Genomic DNA, 6,255 nt, shown 5'->3' on the forward strand with positions numbered 1-6,255 from the left:
GTAATTGCCTTTCAAACGGGGACCAACTGTTCCAACTTAGGGCATAGGGATGCTGCTGCTCAGATCTAGTTGCTACCTGTAGAGTTGTAAGTTGTAGAAGAAGAATAAAGCTTTGAAAAGAATCCTTTTGTCTGTGTCTGGACTTGGCTACTGGATTAGACTGAGAGAGGCCTCCAAGGAGCCCTTGACAAGCTCAGACCAAATTGCTGAGGATGGTGCACCAGCAGCTTATATAGAGAGGGGTGGCCTGTGATTGGAAGCTGTGGCTCACCTGACTTCACAGCTCTCCGCTGAGTCAGCACCTGCGGTCTGATCATTATTTAATATATGTTTATTTAATTTACAACCTACCTTCCTCGAAAAAGATTGCACTCAAGGCAGCTAACAATAAAATCCATATTGAAAAGAACATCTTAATTAAGACATAACATAAAAAGAAATACATTAGAAACAACAATAAAAAGGAATAAACAGCTTTGTTGATGTTGTTCAGTCATTAAGTCGTGTCCGACTCTTCGTGACCCCACGGACCATGGCACACCAGGCCTTCCTGTCCTCCGTTCTCTCCCGGAGCGTGCTCAAGTCCATATTCATTGCATCGGTGATGCTATCTAGCCATCTCATCCTCTGCCGTCCCCTTCTCCGTTTGCCTTCAGTCTCTCCCAGCATCAGGGTCTTTTCCAGGGAGTTTTCTCTTTGCATTAGGTGGCCAAAATATTTGAGCTTCAGTATCTGTCCTTCCAATGAGCACTCAGGGTTGATTTCCTTTAGGATGGACTGATTTGACCTCCTTGCAGTCCAGGGGACTCGTAAGAGTCTTCTCCAGCACCACAGTTCGAAAGCATCAATTCTTCGGTGCTCAGCTTCCTTATAGTCCAGCTCTCGCAGCCATACATTGCTACTGGGAAACCATAGCTTTGATTAGACGGACCTTTGTCAGCAAGGTGACGTCTCCGCTTCTTACTATGCTGTCTAGGTGTGCCATAGCTTTCCTCCCAAGGAGCAAGCGTCTTTTAATTTCATGGCTACAGTCACCGTCTGCGGTGATCTTGGAGCCCAAGAAAATAAAATCTGTCACTGCTTCCATTTCTTCCCCTTCCATATGCCAGGAAGTGTTGGGGCCGGATGCCATGATCTTCGTTTTTTTAATGTTGAGTTTCAAACCAGCTTTTGCACTCTCCACTTTCACCCTCAACAAGAGGCTCTTTAGATCCTCTTCGCTTTCTGCCATTAGGGTGGTGTCGTCTGCGTATCTGAGGTTGTTGATAACCAGTTCCATTTTGTTCCTGCAGGCTAACTGCTATGGTGAAGAGACTAGATCAGCCCCTGCCCCAAGCTGATGACAACTCCCAGGGGAGCTTTAGTGTGGCAAGTTTGGAACCAGGACTCCGGGTTTCTCTGCAGAGCAAAAGCACTGCTTGGCCCAACCGACGCCTGGGCTCTTCTAACCCCTGCCACAGTTGTGTTGTTTGCCAAAGTCCAGGTTCATGGCTACATCCAGTTGGCCTGATGGAAGATGCTTTTTTGTGGGCCTTTGACTTGGGGGTGTCTGTCTGGGAGAGGAGCTGGGATCAGTTCAGCGCCAAGGGGGAGGGGTGCATTATTCCTCATTGACATTCCTGCCACTGCTCTGTGTTTTTGGAAAGCTCTAAAAGTGACTGCTCCCTGGAGAATGAAGCATATTGACAGTACAAAGATCACAGGAGAGGCAAGAGCGTCAGCAGAAGAGGATGAGGGAAGCAGTGAACAGAGCCTGTGGAGGAGGCCCCCGCCCCCACCCCTGCAGAACTCCAGAGAGAGAAGGAATGAGGCAACAGAAAGTCCTCCCAATTCTAGTTTGTAGGACCTACTCTTCTCCCCCACCACATGACCATGTGCTGCTGCACATCAGGAAACAGAGCGGGGGCGGGGAATGATAGCCTTGCACAATCTTGTCTGGGTAAGCCAAGAGTTTTGCTGTCATTGCTGTTCAACAAACTAATTGATTTGGAGCAATCTTTGGGCATGTTCACATTTTGATACTAACAATGGGCCAGTAATGAACATCTAACCAAAAGGCTGAATGTGGGATGCCCAAGTAAAGAGCAGCATGAAGCATTTCTGAGGACATGTAGATACTGAGAAGCAAAGGATGAAGAACAGCTGAGTCATCACTGATGGGTCCATTCCTTGAAGCTCGTGATTCACAAGCATATCACAGAAGACCCATAAAATGCAAGCTTGCAGAACGCTGTGGGGACAGTATCATCACATCTGGGGGAAATAGTAGGACTGATGTGCTGACACTGATAATACTGAGAACAGTATGCAAAGTCCAAAGAATGTGATACCAACCTACAAAAGATGCATGCAGTTGAAACTGCAGCAAAACCAGAAGCAACATCAAATCTGGGTTGTCAAGTTTTAAAGCAATGTACTTGATCTACTTCATGGATCACTGCCTTGTTGTGGCGAAGGGGCTTGCGTAACTCAGTGAAGCCATAAGCTATGCCGTGCAGGGCCACCCAAGACGGACAGGTGATGGCAGAGAGTTCTGACAAAATGTGGTCCACTGGAGAAGGAAATGGCAACCCACTCCAGTATTCTTGCCAAGAAAACCCCATGGAACGTATCACAAGGCTAAAAGATATGATGCCGGAAGATGAGCCCCTCAGGTCGGAAGGTGTCCAATATGCTACTGGGGAAGAGCAGAGGGTATTTCCAAGTAGTGCCAGAAAGAGTGAAGCGGCTGGGCCAAAGCCGAAAGGACACTCAGCTGTGGATGTGTCTGGTGGTGAAAAGAAAATCCGATGCTGTAAAGAACAATATTGTTTAGGAACCTGGAATGTCAGATCAATGAATCAAGGTAAGCTGGAGGTGGTCAAACATGAGATGGCAAGATTGAACATCGACATCTTGGGAATCAGCGAACTAAAATGGACAGGCATGGGTGAATTTAATTCAGGTGACCATCATATCTACTATTGTGGGCAAGAATCCCTTAGAAGAAATGGAGTAGCACTCATAGTCAACAAAAGGGTGGGAAAAGCAGTACTGGGGTACAATCTTAAAAATGAAAGAATGATCTCAGTACGAATCCAAGGCAAACCATTCAACATCACAGTAATTCAAGTCTATGCCCCAACCACTGAGGCCGAAGAAGCTGAGGTTGATCAGTTCTATGAAGACCTACAACACCTTCTAGAACTCACACCAAAAAAAGATGTCCTCTTCATCATAGGGGATTGGAATGCTAAAGTAGGAAGTCAAGAAATCACCGGGATAACAGGCAGGCATGGCCTTGGTGTACAAAATGAAGCAGGACAAAAGCTAATAGAGTTTTGCCAAGAGAACATGTTGATCATAGCAAACACTCTTTTCCAACAGCACAAGAGGCGACTCTACACATGGACGTCACCAGATGGTCAATATCGAAATCAGATTGATTATGTCCTTTGCAGCCAAAGATGGAGAAGCTCCATACAGTCAGTAAAAACAAGACCTGGAGCTGACTGTGGCTCAGATCAGGAGCTGCTTCTTGCAAAATTTCGGCTTAAATTGAAGAACGTCGGGAAAACCACTAAACCGTTCAGGTATGACCTAAATCATATCCCTGATGAATATACAGTGGAGGTGAGGAATAGATTTCAGGGATTAGACCTGATAGACAGAGTGCCTGAGGAACTATGGACGGAGGTCCGTAACATTGTTCAGGAGGCAGCAACAAAATCCATCCCAAAGAAAAAGAAATGCAAGAAAGCCAAGTGGCTGTCTGATGAGGCTTTACAAGTAGCTCACGAAAGAAGGGAAGCGAAAAGCAAGGGAGAAAGGGGAAGATATACCCAACTGAATGCAGAGATCCAGAGAATAGCAAGGAGAGACAAGAAGGCCTTCTTAAATGAACAATGCAAAGAAATCGAGGAAAACAACAGAATGGGAAAGACTAGAAATCTCTTCAAGAAAATCGGAGATCTCAAGGGAATGTTTTGTGCAAAGACGGGCATGATAAAGGACAAAGAAGGCAGGGACCTAACAGAAGCAGATGAGAGTAAGAAGAGGTGGCAAGAATACACAGAAGAACTCTACAGGAAAGATCTGAATGTCCCTGATAGCCATGATAGTGCGGTCACTGAACTTGAGCCGGACATCCTCGAGAGTGAAGTCAAGTGGGCTTTAGGAAGCATTAGTAACAACAAAGCTAGCGGAGATGACAGTATTCCAGCCGAGCTATTTAAAATCCTAAAAGATGATGCTGTTAAAGTGCTGCATTCAATATGCCAACAAATCTGGAACACTCAACAGTGGCCACAAGACTGGAAAAGGTCAGTTTACATTCCAATTCCAAAGAAGGGCAACGCCAAAGAGTGTTCAAACTACCGCACCATTGCGCTCATTTCATGCCAGCAAGGTGATGCTCAAAATCCTACAAGCTAGGCTTCAGCAGTATGCGAAGCGAGAACTACCGGAAGTACAAGCTGGGTTTCGAAGAGGCAGAGGAACTAGAGATCAAATCGCCAACATTCGCTGCATCATGGAGAAAGCAAGAGAATTCCAGAAAAACGTCTATTTCTGCTTCATTGACTACGCTAAAGCCTTTGATTGTGTGGATCACAACAAACTGTGGCAAATTCTGAAAGTGATGGGAGTACCAGACCACCTTACCTGTCTCCTGAGAAACCTGTACGAGGGTCAAGAAGCAACAGTAAGAACCGGACATGGAACAACCGATTGGTTCAAAATTGGGAAAGGAGTACGACAAGGCTGCATATTGTCACCCTGCTTATTTAACTTATATGCAGAGTACATCATGAGAAATGCCGGGTTGGATGAATCAGAGGTCGGAATTAAGATTGCTGGGAGAATTATCAACAACCTCCGATATGCAGACGATACCACCCTAATGGCAGAAAGCGAAGAGGATCTAAAGAGCCTCTTGTTGAGGGTGAAAGAGGAGAGTGCAAAAGCTGGCTTGAAACTCAACATTAAAAAAACGAAGATCATGGCATCTGGCCCCATTACTTCCTGGCATATAGAAGGGGAAGAAATGGAAGCAGTGACAGATTTTACTTTCTTGGGCTCCAAGATCACCGCAGAAGGTGACTGTAGCCATGAAATTAAAAGACGCTTGCTCCTTGGGAGGAAAGCTATGGCCAACCTAGACAGCATAGTAAGCAGAGCAGAGACATCACCTTGCCGACAAAGGTCCGTCTAATCAAAGCTATGGTTTTCCCAGTAGTAATGTATGGCTGTGAGAGCTGGACTATAAGGAAGGCTGAGCGCCGAAGAATCGATGCTTTCGAACTGTGGTGCTGGAGAAGACTCTTACGAGTCCCCTGGACTGCAAGGAGGTCAAATCAGTCCATCCTAAAGGAAATCAACCCTGACTGCTCATTGGAAGGACAGATAATGAAGCTGAAGCTCCAATATTTTGGCCACCTAATACGAAGAGAAAACTCCCTGGAAAAGACCCTGATGCTGGGAAAGATTGAAGGCAAAAGGAGAAGGGGACGGCAGAGGATGAGATGGCTAGATAGCATCACGGATGCAATGAATATGAACTTGAGCACGCTCCGGGAGAGAGCGGAGGACAGGAAGGCCTGGCGTGCTATGGTCCATGGGGTCACGAAGAGTCGGACACGACTGAACGACTGAACAACAACAACAACTTGATCTACATGATCTCACTGAGAAATAAGTACTCGAGTACCTCCCGAAGAGTCTGAAGCGTCTGCTTAGAAATCTCTTTGTAGGGAAGGATGTCTCGCAAAAAGTTGGTTCAACTTCATTAAGCGTCAGGCATGCTGGGCGCCCACGACCTAGAACGGCTCCTCTGCATTTCGGTCTAGCTGTACAGTGGCTTCACAATTGCAGGTCAAGATATCTGATGGATGCTCTCTGTGCAATTGGCTTTTGCTCATCGTACAATGAAGTGCAAAAAATTGGATGCAGGGCTGCTGCTGTCATAGGTACTGATTTCATTCATACATCAGAGAGCATGCCCATTCTTCTTGCTGTAGTGCATCCAGTCTAGACCATAATGTGTGCATCCTCAGTGGATAGGATACAGTGCAGCTATCAAATGGTCACGGGTTTTTATTCAAAATTCTTTGTCATGTCTGAACATTTGCCTGCAACAACCGGAGCGACAGAATATCACAGCCTTCACGCCTACGTCCAAATCCTACAGTGGAATATGTGCGAAGTTGGGGCTGGTATCTGAAAACTTAGATGTCCTGGCCAGAAGTGTCTGATATGGCTGCAACTCCCAGATGACTT

This window comes from Heloderma suspectum, chromosome 6, assembly GCF_057233095.1.
Source record: "Heloderma suspectum isolate Gila_16-S chromosome 6, 16-S_ref, whole genome shotgun sequence".
Lineage (NCBI taxonomy): Eukaryota > Metazoa > Chordata > Lepidosauria > Squamata > Helodermatidae > Heloderma > Heloderma suspectum.